Source organism: Scyliorhinus torazame, chromosome 14 (assembly GCF_047496885.1).
Source record: "Scyliorhinus torazame isolate Kashiwa2021f chromosome 14, sScyTor2.1, whole genome shotgun sequence".
Taxonomy (NCBI): Eukaryota; Metazoa; Chordata; class Chondrichthyes; order Carcharhiniformes; family Scyliorhinidae; genus Scyliorhinus; species Scyliorhinus torazame.
Window position 1 is genome coordinate 166,473,815 of NC_092720.1, and position 17,594 is coordinate 166,491,408.

The window sequence follows — 17,594 nt, forward strand, 5'->3', positions numbered from 1 at the left end:
CCCGGTTGAGGCCGTACTCATGTATACGGAACTTGGCTATAAGTTTCTGCTCGGCAAGTCTGCGGTCGCGCGTCCTGAAGGCCGCCATGGAGAACGCTTACCCGAAGATCAGAGGCTGAATGCCCTCGACTGCTGAAGTGTTCCCCGACTGGAAGTTAACCTGGTGTTGTAAGACTCCTTACTGTGCTCACCCCAGTCCAATGCCAGCATCTCCACATCTTGGGATACTGTGGTTCCCCCTCTGATCTGCTGTCAAACACATCCGAGGCCACACATCCCAGGCTGATGTTGTCAAATTGAAAGCATCCGTGGATAAAGAATGCTATTCCTGTCGTGTTGGGTGTTCCGATACACAAACGAACCAACGCGGTTGTAGATGGTACAACTCTGTTTTATTATTCTGTACAATAATAACTATTAACTTCTGGCTGTGGTTCGTACTTCACCAGCTAACCTGTGGACGCAGCCCTAGCACTATCTTAGTGAGGCACTCAGCACATGGTGTATGTCTGAGTGGCACGCTGTGAGCTCTGTGCTCTGAGCTATCTCCTGTTAGAATGAGCGGGAACTGTGGTGTTCCCTGTTTTATAGTGCATGTGCTCTCACTGGTGATTGGCTGTGATGTTGTGTGTTGGTTGGTCCATCTACCTGTCCATCAGTGTGTGTGTGATTGCACCATGATATGTTAATATGGATATCATGACATCCCCCCCTTTTCACAAGGATATGTGCCTACATGGTAATAAATATTGGTGTGTACTGAGTGCATCTGAGTATGTGTGTGCAATATTTACAACATGTACATGAGGCTAAACTATATACATAGGAAGGTGTCAGGTGCAACAGAGCAACGAGGTTGTACCACAAACAAAACAAGTGCAATCATCAAATATCGAAAGAGAACTCCTGGAACGACAAGAAAGAAACACGTTAACATTATTGCACAACAAATCAGTGAGTCTAATGTGCAAACAAGCTCATAAGTCTAGTCGATTAGGTGGGCGACGAATTCGGGTTGACCGCCTCAAGGTTGGGTCAGAATCCACAGGCTGAGGAATGGGCCTGGACACGGGCGAGAGAGGAATAGGCAGAGTGGCAGGAAGCTCCACAAAGTCGACATCAGGGACAACAGGAAGGTGTGGCACCGGCGCATGATCACGTCGCGAGCGCGGAAGCAGAGGAAGGGCCCGTCGATTATGCCGGCGAATGGAGCCATCGCATGCGAACCAGGAACGAGCGGGGAGCCACGTGGCGGAGAACCTCGGCGGTTGCCGACCAGCCACCCTCCGGCAGGTGTATGCGGACGTTGTCTCCAGGCGCCAGGGCAGGAAGATCAGTTGCCCGAGCATCATGTGCCACCTTCTGCTGAGCACGCTGCTGTCGCATCCTTTGCAGTACTGTAGCATGGTCGGGTTTAGGAACATGAATGGACGGCACAGTGGTCCTGAGGGTGCGACCCATCAACAGCTGGGCTGGCGAGAGGCCTGTGGACAGTGGGGCCGAGCGATAGGCCAGCAGGGCTAAACAGAAGTCAGATCCGGCATCAGCAGCCTTGCAGAGGAGCCGCTTCACGATGTGGACGCCCTTTTCCGCCTTGCCATTCGACTGGGGATGCAAAGGGCTGGACGTCATGTGTGTGAAGCAGTATGAAGCGGCAAAAGACCATTCTTGGCTCGCAAAACAGGGCCCGTTGTCAGACATGATGGTGAGCGGAATGTCTTGGCGAGCGAAGGTTTCTTTGCATGCTCTGATGACAGCTGATGATGTCAGGTCGTGCAGGTGTATGACCTCCGGATAATTGGTGTAGCGCACAATGACTTACGAGAGAGACGAATAGAGATGAAGTTGATGAGGCTTTATTAAGCGTGACTTGTTCCCCGCAGTTCAGCAACAGACTGGAGCGGCGGGGAGAAGCCCGGGTTCTTATACTCCGCCTTCAGGGCGGAGCTAGGGGTCAACAGCCAACCAGGACCCGGGATCTGTCAGCCAATAGTATCACGGCTTCACAGTCCCACATGACCCCTAATACATACTACCACATTCACCCCTTGTTAAAAAATGAACCCGGCGGGGTGGTGGTTCGCATGGTGGTAGGGGTTTACAAGGCTGGTCCTGGGAGGAAAATTTTGGGCATGTCATTACAATCTTAGCCCTACACTGGGCTATGTACAAGGTTTGTGAACTATTTACAATATTCGTAAGAGAAAAAGAACATTTTCGTTACAGTCCAACAACATTCTTGGTGTCACACCGATGTCACGAGTCGAGCAGGTGGTCTGGTCTTCTTCGTCGATCGCCTCAGCCCCGGTGGTGGTGCAGGTGCTTGTTCCAGCGTTGTCGTCTCCGGGAGCGTTTCGGTGTCTGTTTCTGTTTCACTCCTGGTCGGACACGGGAGGAGGACCGATCCTCCCGGGAAGGGGGCGGTCGCGGGGTGCGCCGGTGGCAGGGAGGGGGTGATCGGTGTCGGGGGGGTGTGCGTGTTGTCAGCGGGCGCCAGGTCTCGCAGGGAGACCGTGTCCTGTCGGCCGTCGGGGTACGCCACGTAGGCGTACTGCGGGTTCGCGTGGAGGAGGTAAACCCTCTCGACCAACGGGTCCGACTTGTGCGCCCGCACATGTTTCCGGAGCAAGATGGGTCCTGGGGCCGCCAGCCAGGTCGGCAGCGACGTTCCGGAGGAGGACTTCCTGGGGAAGACAAGGAGGCGCTCATGAGGCGTTTGGTTAGTGGTGGTACACAGCAGCGACCGGATGGAGTGGAGAGCGTCCGGGAGGACCTCCTGCCACCATGAAACTGGGAGATCCCTGGACCGTAGGGCCAGTAGGACGGTTTTCCAGACCGTGCCGTTCTCCCTCTCTACTTCCCCGTTCCCCCCGGGGATTGTAGCTGGTCGTCCTGCTCGAGGCTATGCCCTTGCTGAGCAGGAACTGGCGCAGCTCGTCACTCATGAAGGAGGACCCCCTGTCGCTATGGATATACGCGGGGCAACCGAACAGTGTGAATATGGTGCCAAGGGCTTTAATGACTGTGGCCGCTGTCATGTCGGGGCAGGGGATGGCGAAGTGGAATCGAGAGTACTCGTCCACCACGTTCAGGAAGTATGTGTTGCGGTCGGTGGAGGGGAGGGGCCCTTTGAAATCCAAACTGAGGCGTTCAAAGGGGCGGGAAGCCTTGATCAGGTGCGCTCTATCCGGCCTGAAAAAGTGCAGTTTGCACTCTGCGCAGATGTGGCAGTTCCTGGTGACTGTACGGACCTCCTCCACAGAGTAGGGGAGGTTGCGGGACTTTACGAAATGGTAGAATTGAGTGACCCCCGGGTGGCAGAGGTCCTCGTGGAGGGCTTGGAGGCGGTCTATTTGTGCGTTGGCACATGTGCCGCGGGATAGGGCATCGGACGGCTCGTTCAGCTTTCCGGGACGATACAAGATCTCATAGTTGAAGGTGGAGAGCTCGATCCTCCACCTTAGGATCTTGTCATTCTTAATTTTGCCCCGCTGTGCATTATCGAACATGAAGGCTACCGACCGTTGGTCGGTGAGGAGAGTGAATCTCCTGCCGGCCAGGTAATGCCTCCAATGTCGCACAGCTTCCACTATGGCTTGGGCTTCCTTTTCCACTGAGGAGTGGCGGATTTCTGAGGCGTGGAGGGTCCGGGAGAAAAAAGCCATGGGTCTGCCCGCTTGGTTAAGGGTGGCCGCCAGAGCTACGTCGGATGCGTCGCTCTCGACGTGGAAGGGGAGGGACTCGTCTATGGCGCGCATCGTGGCCTTTGCGATATCCGCTTTGATGCGGCTGAAGGCCTGGCGAGCCTCTGTCGACAGGGGGAAGGTCGTGGACTGTATTAGCGGGCGTGCCTTGTCTGCGTACTGGGGGACCCACTGGGCGTAATATGAAAAGAAACCCAGGCAACGTTTCAGGGCTTTGGAGCAGTGGGGGAGGGGGAATTCCATAAGGGGGCGCATGCGTTCGGGGTTGGGGCCTATTACTCCATTGCACACTAACTACGTATCCCAGGATGGCCAAACGGTTTGTGCTAAAAACGTATTTTTCCTCGTTATATGTGAGATTCAGGGCGTTAGCGGTCTGGAGGATTTTTTGGAGGTTGGCGTCATGGTCCTGCTGATCGTGGCCGCAGATGGTTACGTTGTCGAGATACGGGAACGTGGCCTGCAACCCGTGCTGGTCAACCATTCGGTTCGTGACGCCAAATGGGACCCTTAGGAAGTGGTATAGACGCCCGTCTGCCTCGAAGGCGGTGTACTTGAGGTCACCTGGGCGGATGGGGAACTGGTGGTAGGCGGACTTGAGGTCCACGGTGGAAAAGACCTTATACTGGGCAATCCGATTGACCATGTCGGATATGCGGGGGAGAGGGTACGCATCTAGCTGCGTGTACCTGTTGATGGTCTGACTGTAGTCTACGACCATCCTTTGCTTCTCCCTGGTCTTTACTACTACCACCTGGGCTCTCCAGGGACTATTGCTGGCCTGGATTATGCCTTCCTTCAGCAACCGCTGGACTTCAGACCGAATAAATAACCGGTCCTGGGCGCTGTACCGTCTGCTCCTCGTGGCGACGGGTTTGCAATCCGGGGTGAGGTTTGCAAACAAGGACGGCGGTTCAACTTTGAGAGTTGCGAGGCCGCAGATAGTGAGTGGGGGTATTGGGCCGCCGAATTGGAATGTTAGGCTCTGCAGGTTACACTGGAAATCTAATCCCAGTAATGTGGGCGCGCAGAGTTGGAGAAGGACGTAGAGCCTATAGTTCTTAAACTCCCTCCCTTGCACCGTTAGGTTTGCGATGCAGAACCCTTTAATCTCTACGGAATGGGATCCTGCAGCTAGGGAAATCTTTTGCGTGCTCGGATGGATGGTCAGAAAACAGCGTCTTACCGTGTCTCGGTGAATAAAACTTTCAGTGCTCCCGGGGTCGATCAGGCATGGCGTCTCGTATCCGTTGACCAGCACCGTTGTTGTCATCGTCTGGAGCGTCCGGGGCCGCGATTGATCCAGTGTCACAGTAGCCAGTCGTGGTAGTAGTGTCGCGGCGTCTTCTTCGGACCCCGTGGAGCCTTCGATGCTGGGGTCCTTTGTTGTCAACCAAGATGGTGGTGTCCATGAATCGCACGCGGCCGGGGGTGGACAAAATGGCCGCCCCCATGGATCGCACGTGATCGGGGGTGGACAAAATGGCCGCCGCCATGAATCGCACGTGGCTGGGGGGGTCACAAGATGGCGGTGCCCATCCTCCCCTCGTGGTGCCCGGGACCCAAAATGGCAGCGCCCGCGGGTCGCACATGGGGCGCTGGGGGGTTTGGGGGGGGGTTTGGGATGTGCTGGGCTCGTTCTTCTCCAGGGATTGCGGTGACCCCCCGGGACCGGCACACTGCCGTGTAATGGCCCTTTTTGCCGCGGCTTTTACAAATAGCCGGGCAGCGCTGCCGGGGGTGTTTCACTTGTCCGCAGAAATAGCAGCGGGCCCCACCGGGATGGTCTGGCGCTTTAACCGCGCAAGCTTGCGAGGGGGGGGTTTGTCGCGACGGGGGTCCACGGAGCCCAAGAGGTTGCCGCGCGGTCGGGGCCGTAGGCTCGGGCGTTTTGTGAGGCCACATCAAGGGAGGCTGCAAGGGCCCGTGCCTCTCTGAGAGTCCTAGCGACTCTCTTTCTAAAAGTCTTTGGCGAATTTGGGGAGAGTTCATACCTGCCACAAATGCATCACGAATTAGCATGTCCATGTGTTCGATCGCGTTCACCGTCGGGCAGCTGCAGCCCCGTCCCAAAATTAGCAGCGCGGTGTAGAATTCCTCTAGCGATTCTCCGGGACTTTGCCGTCTTGTCGCGAGTTGGTGGCGCACGCAGACCTGGTTAACGGGCCGAACGTAGATGCCCTTCAGCAATGCGAGCGCCGTCGGGAAATCCTCTGCGTCTTCTATGAGAGGGTAAATTTCCGAGGCTTACCCTCGAATGCAGGACCTGCATTTTCTGGTCTTCTGTGATCCGGCCGGGGGCCGTTCGGAGGTAGCCTTCAAAGCATGCTTGCCAGTGTTTGAATACTGCTGCCGAGTTCGCTGCGTGGGGGCTGATCCGCAGGCATTCCGGGGCGATCCGGAGCTCCATAGTCTTTTAAGCTCGTTTAATAAATTGTAGCGCACAATGACTTACGAGAGACGAGAAGTGATGAAGTCGATCCAGGCTTTATTAAGCGATGCTTGTCCCCAGCAGCTCAGCAACAGAATGAAGCTGCGGGGAGAAGCTCGGGTTCTTATACTCCGCCTTCAGGGCGGAGCCAGAAGTCGACAGATCCAACCAGGACCCGGGATCTGTCAGCCAATAGCATCTCGGCTTCACAGGTCCCACATGACCCCTAATACATACCACCACAAGGTCCAAACGGAGCAACTGGAGAGAGGGATAATCATGGTTAAAGAGGTGAGAATTGTCTCAAGCCAGGACAGTTGGTACGATTTTGCAGGCTAGATGGTGGAGGTGAATGAAATGAAATGAAAATCGCTTATTGTTACAATTAGGCTTCAAATGAAGTTACTGTGAAAAGTCCAAGTTGCCACATTCCGGCGCCTGTTCGGGGAGGCAGGTACGGGAATTGAACCGTGCTGCTGTCCTGCCTTGGTCTGCTTTCAAAGCCAGCAATTTAGCTCCATGCTAAACAAAATGCGACTTGAATCCAAGGTCCCGGTTGAGGCCGTACTCATGTATACGGAACTTGGCTATAGGTTTCTGCTCGGCGAGTCTGCGGTCGCGCGTCCTGAAGGCCGCCATGGAGAACGCTTACCCGAAGATCAGAGGCTGAATGCCCTCGACTGCTGAAGTGTTCCCCGACTGGAAGTTAACCTGGTGTTGTAAGACTCCTTACTGTGCTCACCCCAGTCCAATGCCAGCATCTCCACATCTTGGGATACTGTGGTTCCCCCTCTGATCTGCTGTCAAACACATCCGAGGCCACACATCCCAGGCTGATGTTGTCAAATTGAAAGCATCCGTGGATAAAGAATGCTATTCCTGTCGTGTTGGGTGTTCCGATACACAAACGAACCAACGCGGTTGTAGATGGTACAACTCTGTTTTATTATTCTGTACAATAATAACTATTAACTTCTGGCTGTGGTTCGTACTTCACCAGCTAACCTGTGGACGCAGCCCTAGCACTATCTTAGTGAGGCACTCAGCACATGGTGTATGTCTGAGTGGCACGCTGTGAGCTCTGTGCTCTGAGCTATCTCCTGTTAGAATGAGCGGGAACTGTGGTGTTCCCTGTTTTATAGTGCATGTGCTCTCACTGGTGATTGGCTGTGATGTTGTGTGTTGGTTGGTCCATCTACCTGTCCATCAGTGTGTGTGTGATTGCACCATGATATGTTAATATGGATATCATGACATCCCCCCTTTTCACAAGGATATGTGCCTACATGGTAATAAATATTGGTGTGTACTGAGTGCATCTGAGTATGTGTGTGCAATATTTACAACATGTACATGAGGCTAAACTATATACATAGGAAGGTGTCAGGTGCAACAGAGCAACGAGGTTGTACCACAAACAAAACAAGTGCAATCATCAAATATCGAAAGAGAACTCCTGGAATGACAAGAAAGAAACACGTTAACATTATTGCACAACAAATCAGTGAGTCTAATGTGCAAACAAGCTCATAAGTCTAGTCGATTAGGTGGGCGACGAATTCGGGTTGACCGCCTCAAGGTTGGGTCAGAATCCACAGGCTGAGGAATGGGCCTGGACACGGGCGAGAGAGGAATAGGCAGAGTGGCAGGAAGCTCCACAAAGTCGACATCAGGGACAACAGGAAGGTGTGGCACCGGCGCATGATCACGTCGCGAGCGCGGAAGCAGAGGAAGGGCCCGTCGATTATGCCGGCGAATGGAGCCATCGCATGCGAACCAGGAACGAGCGGGGAGCCACGTGGCGGAGAACCTCGGCGGTTGCCGACCAGCCACCCTCCGGCAGGTGTATGCGGACGTTGTCTCCAGGCGCCAGGGCAGGAAGATCAGTTGCCCGAGCATCATGTGCCACCTTCTGCTGAGCACGCTGCTGTCGCATCCTTTGCAGTACTGTAGCATGGTCGGGTTTAGGAACATGAATGGACGGCACAGTGGTCCTGAGGGTGCGACCCATCAACAGCTGGGCTGGCGAGAGGCCTGTGGACAGTGGGGCCGAGCGATAGGCCAGCAGGGCTAAACAGAAGTCAGATCCGGCATCAGCAGCCTTGCAGAGGAGCCGCTTCACGATGTGGACGCCCTTTTCCGCCTTGCCATTCGACTGGGGATGCAAAGGGCTGGACGTCATGTGTGTGAAGCAGTATGAAGCGGCAAAAGACCATTCTTGGCTCGCAAAACAGGGCCCGTTGTCAGACATGATGGTGAGCGGAATGTCTTGGCGAGCGAAGGTTTCTTTGCATGCTCTGATGACAGCTGATGATGTCAGGTCGTGCAGGTGTATGACCTCCGGATAATTGGTGTAGCGCACAATGACTTACGAGAGAGACGAATAGAGATGAAGTTGATGAGGCTTTATTAAGCGTGACTTGTTCCCCGCAGTTCAGCAACAGACTGGAGCGGCGGGGAGAAGCCCGGGTTCTTATACTCCGCCTTCAGGGCGGAGCTAGGGGTCAACAGCCAACCAGGACCCGGGATCTGTCAGCCAATAGTATCACGGCTTCACAGTCCCACATGACCCCTAATACATACTACCACATTCACCCCTTGTTAAAAAATGAACCCGGCGGGGTGGTGGTTCGCATGGTGGTAGGGGTTTACAAGGCTGGTCCTGGGAGGAAAATTTTGGGCATGTCATTACAATCTTAGCCCTACACTGGGCTATGTACAAGGTTTGTGAACTATTTACAATATTCGTAAGAGAAAAAGAACATTTTCGTTACAGTCCAACAACATTCTTGGTGTCACACCGATGTCACGAGTCGAGCGGGTGGTCTGGTCTTCCTCGTCGATCGCCTCAGCCCCGGTGGTGGTGCAGGTGCTTGTTCCAGCGTTGTCGTCTCCGGGAGCGTTTCGGTGTCTGTTTCTGTTTCACTCCTGGTCGGACACGGAAGGAGGACCGATCCTCCCGGGAAGGGGGCGGTCGCGGGGTGCGCCGGTGGCAGGGAGGGGGTGATCGGTGTCGGGGGGGGTGTGCGTGTTGTCAGCGGGCGCCAGGTCTCGCAGGGAGACCGTGTCCTGTCGGCCGTCGGGGTACGCCACGTAGGCGTACTGCGGGTTCGCGTGGAGGAGGTGAACCCTCTCGACCAACGGGTCCGACTTGTGCGCCCGCACATGTTTCCGGAGCAAGATGGGTCCTGGGGCCGCCAGCCAGGTCGGCAGCGACGTTCCGGAGGAGGACTTCCTGGGGAAGACCAGGAGGCGCTCATGAGGCGTTTGATTAGTGGTGGTACACAGTAGCGACCGGATGGAGTGGAGAGCGTCCGGGAGGACCTCCTGCCACCGTGAAACTGTGAGATCCCTGGACTGTAGGGCCAGTAGGACGGTTTTCCAGACCGTGCCGTCCTCCCTCTCTACTTGCCCGTTCCCCCGGGGGTTGTAGCTGGTCGTCCTGCTCGAGGCTATACCCTTGCTGAGCAGGAACTGGCGCAGCTCGTCACTCATGAAGGAGGACCCCCTGTCGCTATGGATATATGCGGGGCAACCGAACAGTGTGAATATGGTGCTAAGGGCTTTAATGACTGTGGCCGCTGTCATGTCGGGGCAGGGGATGGCGAAGGGGAAACGGGAGTACTCGTCCACCACGTTCAGGAAGTATGTGTTGCGGTCGGTGGAGGGGAGGGGCCCTTTGAAATCCAGACTGAGGCGTTCAAAGGGGCGGGAAGCCTTGATCAGGTGCGCTCTATCCGGCCTGAAAAAGTACGGTTTGCACTCTGCGCAGATGTGGCAGTTCCTGGTGACTGTACGGACCTCCTCCACAGAGTAGGGGAGGTTGCGGGACTTTATAAAATGGTAGAACCGAGTGACCCCTGGTGGCAGAGGTCCTCGTGGAGGGCTTAGAGACGGTCTATTTGTGCGTTGGCACATGTGCCGCGGGATAGGGCATCGGACGGCTCGTTCAGCTTTCCGGGACGGTACAAGATCTCGTGGTTGAAGGTGGAGAGCTCGATCCTCCACCTTAAGATATTGTCATTTTTAATTTTGCCCCGCTGTACATTATCGAACATGAAGGCTACCGACCGTTGGTCAGTGAGGAGAGTGAATCTCCTGCCGGCCAGGTAATGCCTCCAATGTCGCACAGCTTCCACTATGGCTTGGGCTTCCTTTTCCACTGAGGAGTGGCGGATTTCTGAGGCGTGGAGGGTTCGGGAGAAGAAGGCCACTGGTCTGCCCGCTTGGTTGAGGGTGGCCGCTAGAGCTATGTCGGAGGCGTCGCTCTCGACCTGGAAGGGGAGGGACTCGTCGATGGCGCGCATCGTGGCCTTTGCGATATCCGCTTTGATACGGCTGAAGGCCTGGCGAGCCTCTGTCGACAGGGGGAAGGTAGTGGTCTGTATTAGCGGGCGGGCCTTGTCTGCATACTGGGGGACCCACTGGGCGTAATATGAAAAGAACCACAGGCAGCGTTTCAGGGCTTTGGAGCAGTGGGGGAGGGGAAATTCCATGAGGGGGCGCATGCGTTCGGGGTCGGGGCCTATTATCCCATTGCACACTACGTATCCCAGGATGGCAAGCCGGTTTGTCCTAAAAACGCACTTTTCCTCGTTGTATGTGAGGTTCAAGGCGTTAGCGGTCTGGAGGAATTTTTGGAGGTTGGCATCGTGGTCCTGCTGATCGTGGCCGCAGATGGTTACGTTGTCTAGATACGGGAACGTGGCCTGCAACCCGTGTTGGTCAACCATTCGGTCCATCTCCCGTTGGAAGACCGAGACCCCGTTCGTGACACCAAATGGGACCCTTAGGAAGTGGTATAGACGCCCGTCTGCCTCGAAGGCTGTGTACTTGCGGTCACCTGGGTGGATGGGGAGCTGGTGGTAGGCGGACTTGAGGTCCACGGTGGAGAAAACCTTATATTGGGCAATCCGATTTACCATGTCGGATATGCAGGGGAGAGGGTACGCATCTAGCTGTGTGTACCTGTTGATGGTCTGGCTATAGTCTATGACCATCCTTTGCTTCTCCCCGGTCTTTACTACTACCACCTGTGCTCTCCAGGAACTATTGCTGGCCTGGATTATGCCTTCCTTCAGCAACCGCTGGACTTCAGACCGAATAAATAGCCGGTCCTGGGCGCTGTACCGTCTGCTCCTAGTGGCGACGGGTTTGCAATCCGGGGTGAGGTTTGCAAACAAGGATGGCGGTTCAACTTTGAGAGTTGCGAGGCCGCAGATAGTGAGTGGGGGTATTGGGCCGCCGAATTGAAACGTTAGGCTCTGCAGGTTGCACTGGAAATCTAATCCCAGTAATGGGCGCGCGCAGAGTTGGGGAAGGACGTAGAGCCTGTAGTTTTTAAACTCCCTCCCTTGCACCGTTAGGTTCACGATGCAGAACCCTTTGATCTCTACGGAGTGGGATCCTGCAGCTAGGGAAATCTTTTGTGTACTTGGACGGATGGTCAAGAAACAGCGTCTTACCGTGTCGGGGTGGATGAAGCTTTTGGTGCTCCCGGAGTCGATCAGGCATGGTGTCTCGTGTCCGTTGATCAGCACCGTTGTTGTCGTCGTCTGGAGCGTCCGGGGCCGTGATTGATCCAGCGTCACCGAGGTCAGTCGTGGTCGTAGTGTCTCAGCATCTTCTTCGGACCCCGTGGACCGTCGATGCTGGGGTCCTTTGTTGTCATCCAAGATGGCGGCGTCCATGAATCGCACGCGGCCGGGGGTGGACAAAATGGCCGCCCCCATGGATCGCACGTGGTCGGGGGATAAAACTTTCAGTGCTCCCGGGGTCGATCAGGCATGGCGTCTCGTATCCGTTGACCAGCACCGTTGTTGTCATCGTCTGGAGCGTCCGGGGCCGCGATTGATCCAGTGTCACAGTAGCCAGTCGTGGTAGTAGTGTCGCGGCGTCTTCTTCGGACCCCGTGGAGCCGTCGATGCTGGGGTCCTTTGTTGTCAACCAAGATGGTGGTGTCCATGAATCGCACGCGGCCGGGGGTGGACAAAATGGCCGCCCCCATGGATCGCACGTGGTCGGGGGTGGACAAAATGGCCACCCCATGCATCGCACATGGCTGGGGGGTCACAAGATGGCGGCGCCCATCCTCCCCTCGTGGTGGCTGGGACCCAAAATGGCGGCACCCGCGGGCGCACATGGGGCGCTGGGGGGGGGTTGGGGAGCGTTTGGGATGCGCTGGGCTCTTTCTTCTCCGGGGACTGCGGCGACCCCCCGGGACCGGCACACAGCCACGAAATGGCCCTTTTTGCCGCAGCTCTTGCAAATAGCTGCGCGGGCCGGGCAGCGCTGCCGGGGGTGTTTCGCCTGCCCGCAGAAATAGCAGCGGGCCCCCCCGGGATGATCTGGCGTCTTAACCGCGCAAGCCTGTGAGTGAGGGGGGGGGGTTTGTCGCGACGGGGGTCCACGGAGCCCAAGGGGCTGCCGCGCGGTCGGGGCCGTAGGCGCGGGCGTTTTGCGAGGCCACATCTAGGGAAGCTGCAATGGCCCTTGCCTCTGAGAGTCCTAGCGACTCTTTTTCCAAAAGTCTTTGGCGGATTTGGGGAGGGCTCATACCTGCCACAAACGCATCGCGAATTAACATGTCCGTGTGTTCAGTCGCGTTTACCGGCGGGCAGCTGCAGCCCCGACCCAAAATTAGCAGCGCGGCGTAGAACTCCTCTAACGATTCTCCGGGACTTTGCCGTCTCGTTGCGAGTTGGTAGCGTGCGTAGACCTGGTTCACGGGGCGAACGTAGATGCTCTTCAGTGCTGCGAGCGCCGTCGGGAAGTCCTCTGCGTCTTCTATGAGAGGGTAAATTTCTGGGCTTACCCTTGAGTGCAGGACCTGCAGTTTCTGGTCTTCTGTGATCCGGCCGGGGGCCGTTCGGAGGTAGCCTTCGAAACAAGCTTGCCAGTGTTTAAAAACTGCTGCCGAGTTCACTGCGTGGGGGCTGATCCGCAGGCATTCCGGGGCGATCCTGAGCTCCATAGTCCTTTAAGTCACGCTTAATAAATTGTAGCGCACAATGACTTACGAGAGAGACGAATAGAGATGAAGTCGATGAGGCTTTATTAAGCGTGACTTGTTCCCCACTGTTCAGCAACAGACTGGAGCGGCGGGGAGAAGCCCGGGTTCTTATACTCCGCCTTCAGGGCGGAGCTAGGGGTCAACAGCCAACCAGGACCCGAGATCTGTCAGCCAATAGTATCACGGCTTCACAGTCCCACATGACCCCTAATACATACTACCACAATTGGTAAAATAGGCAATTATAATGACGTAGTCCCTGCCGAGCGCATGAAAGAGGTCCACACCCACCTTTACCCAGGGGGACGTTACTAACTCATAGGGCTGAAGTGTCTCAGGGGTTTGCGCCGGCTGAAACCTTTGGCAGGTGGGGCTGTTGAACACCATGTTGGCGTCATCGCTGATGCCCGGCCAGTACACAGCTTCTCAGGCCCTCCGCCTGCACTTTTCAACCCCGAGATGGCCTTCATGCAATTGTTCGAGGACAAGCCGGTGCATGCTGTGTGGGATCACCATCCGGTCCAACTTTAGGAGGACACCATCAATGACGGTGAAGTCGTCCCGGACATTGTAGAATTGTGGGCACTGCCCTTTGAGCCACCCTTCCGTCATGTGGCTCATCACACTTTGTAGAAGGGGGTCAGCCGCAGTCTCACGGCGAATGTGGGCCAGACGTGCATCAGTAGCCGGCAGATTGGCCGATGTGAAGGCTACTTGTGCGTCAACCTGACAAACGATCCCCTCCGGTTCGGGCGGTGTGCTCACTGCTCTGGACAGGGCATCCGCGATGATGAGGTCCTTTCCCGGGGTGTAGACAAGTTGGAAGTCGTACCTCTGGAGCTTCCAACCAGGGGGCGATGGTCGGTCTCCACAGTGAACTGCGGAAGACCATACACATATTCGTGGAATTTGTCGATTCCGGTTAACAAACCCAGGCACTCCTTTTCAATCTGCGCATAGCGCTGTTCTGTGCGGGTCATGGCCCGCGAGGCATAGGCGACCGGGGCCCATGATGCAGTGTCGTCCCGTTGCAGGAGTACTGCCCCAATGCCGGACTGGCTGGCATCAGTCGAGATCTTTGTGTCCCGAGTAGTGTCGAAGAACGCCAATACCGGGGTGGTGGTGAGCTTGATATTGAGCTCCTCCCATTCCTTCTGGTGTGCGGGCAGCCACTGGAATTCCGTTGTCTTCTTGACCAGGTGGCAAAGAGCCGTTGCGTGCGAGGCTAGGTTGGGAATAAACTTCCCCAGGAAATTGACCAACCCTAGAAAACGTAGCACTGCCTTCTTGTCTGCCGGCTGCGGCATGGCTGCAATAGCTGCCACTTTGTCGGCATCCGGACGCACCCCTGACCGGGATATGTGGTCCCCCAGAAACATTAGCTCAGTTTGGCCAAAAGAACACTTGGCTCGGTTGAGGCGCAGGCCGTGTTCTCGTATCCGAGCAAAGACGCGCTGGAGACGTCAGATGTGCTCCTGTGGTTTGGTGGACCAGATGATGATGTCGTCAACATAGACGCGCACCCCTTCGATGGCCTCCATCATCTGTTCCATGATGCGATGAAACACCTCGGATGCCGAGCTGATGCCAAACGGCATCCTATTGTAACAGTATCTGCCAAAGGGAGTGTTGAAGGTGCACAGCTTCCTGCTGGGCTGATCCAGTTGAATCCGCCAAAAACCCTTTGAGGCATCAAGCTTGGTGAAAATTTTAGCCCGGACCATTTCGCTCATGATTTCTTCCCGTTTGGGTATGGGGTAGTGTTCCCTCATGATGTTATTGTTCAGGTCTTTTGGGTCGATGCAGATCCGGAGCTCGCCAGAGGGCTTTTGTACGCACACCATGGAGCTGACCCACGGCGTTGGCTCCGTGACCCGGGAAAGCACTCCTTGGTCCTGCAGATCCTGCAGCTGCTGCTTGAGGCGGTCTTTGAGTGGTGCTGGGACTCTACGAGGTGCGTGAATGACCGGGGTGGCGTCCAGTTTGAGCCGTATTCTGTAAGTGTAGGGCAGTGTGCCCATGCCCTTTGAAAACCTCCTGGTTGTGGGCGAGGAGCGAGTGGAGCTGCGCCCTAAAGTCTGCATCCAGGAAATCGGAAGTGCCTTCTGGAGACAGAGTGTGTACCCGCTGAACGAGGTGGAGGATCTTGCACGCCTGTGCGCCGAACAGAGAGTCTTTCAAGGATCCAACTATCTCAAAAGACAGTGTGGCTGTGTATGAATTGTGTGCAACGTCAAGCTGGCAGGACCCCATGGCTGGGATGACGTTCCCGTTGCAATGAGATTGGCGGAGGCACCAGTGTCTAAGCGGAATGTGATTGGTGATCGGTTGACCGTTAGGGTGGCACACCATTCATCGCCTGGATTAATGCTGTGCACTGGCATCGGCTGGTGGGTCCTACTTGGGGACATCCGGTTCCTGTCTATTACCACAAAAGCGGAAGGGTTCCCGGTTGTCGGTGTCACCAGTCTGCACGTCGTCAGGGTATGACTCGGTGTATGTGGGCTGAATGGGCCGCACGTCCCTGCGAGGTTGGCGGAATTGCGGAGGGTTGGTAGGTTGAGCTGCTCGACAGCAAGCAGCGTAGTGGCCCATCCTGCCACAGCGGAGGCATTGTCGCGTTTTAGCTGGACATTGCCGCTTTAAGTGTGCGGATCCACAGTTGCTGCACGTCGTGACGTCATGGCGTTCATTGCGCCACCGCGCATGCACGGTGCGGTCCTGCATAGAGCGCGCCTGCGCATCATGTCCCTCTGCGTCGACATCCCCTCTTTTGGCGCGTACAAGCGCGGGAGGCCTCGGAAAGCGCCTGAAATGGCCGCCCTCGTCAGGGCCGTGGGCCGGGAGGAACTCGATCGATTGGACCTGCTCGGCCTCGTAGGACCCCTGCTGTGCTGATTCGGCCGTCTGGAATTGGGAGTATCGGCTGGTCGCGTTTTCGTGGAGGACGCATGATTCGATGGTGGTGGCTAGGGTGAGGCGCTTTATTTTGAGGAGCTGCTGGCGTAGAGTGTCCGAGGTGACCCCAAAAACTATCTGATCCCGAATCATGAAGTCGGAGGTGGCCTCATAGCCGCAGGACTGCGCGAGGATACGGAGGTGTGTCAGATAAGATTGAAAAGGCTCATCCTTACCCTGCAGGCGCTGCTGGAAGAGGTACCTCTCGAAGCTCTCATTAACTTCCACGCTGAAGTGTTCTTCAAATTTTAGAAGCACCGTCTTGTACTTCGTCTTGACCTCGCCTTCCGCGAATGCCAGTGAGTTGTAGATGTGGATGGCGTGTTGCCCCGCCGTGGAGAAGAGGAGGGCGATCTTCCTGGTGTCCGATGCATTCTCCCTGTCTGTGGCTTCTATGATGTGGAGATGCCGGCGTTGGACTGGGGTGAGCACAGTACGAAGTCTTACAACACCAGGTTAAAGTCCAACAGGTTTGTTTCGATGTCACTAGCTTTCGGAGCGCTGCTCCTTCCTCAGGTGAATGAAGAGGTCTGTTCCAGAAACACATATATAGACAAATTCAAAGATGCCAAACAATGCTAGGAATGCGAGCATAAGCAGGTGATTAAATCTTTACAGATCCAGAGATGGGGTAACCCCAGGTTAAAGAGGTGTGAATTGTACCAAGCCAGGACAGTTGGTAGGATTTTGCAGGCCAGATGGTGGTGGATGAATGTAATGCGACATGAATCCCAGGTCCCGGTTGAGGCCGCACTCATGTGTGCGGAACTTGGCTATAAGTTTCTGCTCGGCGATTCTGCGTTGTCGCGGGTCCTGAAGGCCGCCTTGGAGAACGCTTACCCGGAGATCAGAGGCTGAATGCCCTTGACTGCTGAAGTGTTCCCCGACTGGAAGGGAACATTCCTGCCTGGTGATTGTTGCGCGATGTCCGTTCATTCGTTGTCGCAGCGTCTGCATGGTCTCGCCAATGTACCACGCTTCGGGACATCCTTTCCTGCAGCGTATGAGGTAGACAACGTTGGCCGAGTCGCACGAGTATGTACCGCGTACCTGGTGGGTGGTGTTCTCACGTGTAATAGTGGTATCCATGTCGATGATCTGGCACGTCTTGCAGAGATTGCCATGACAGGGTTGTGTGGTGTCGTGGTCACTGTTCTGAAGACTGGGTAGTTTGCTGCAAACAATGGTTCGTTTGAGGTTGCGCGGTTGTTTGAAGGCAAGTAGTGGGGGTGTGGGGATGACCTTGGCAAGATGTTCATCGTCATCAATGACGTGTTGAAGGCTGTGAAGAAGATGACGTAGTTTCTCCGCTCCGGGGAAGTACTGGACGACGAAGGGTATTCTGTCGGTTGTGTCCCATGTTTGTCTTCTGAGGAGGTCGGTCCGGTTTTTCGCTGTGGCGCGTTGGAACTGTCGATCGATGAGTCGAGTGCCATATCCCGTTCGTACGAGGGCATCTTTCAACGTCTGTAGATGTCTGTTACGCTCC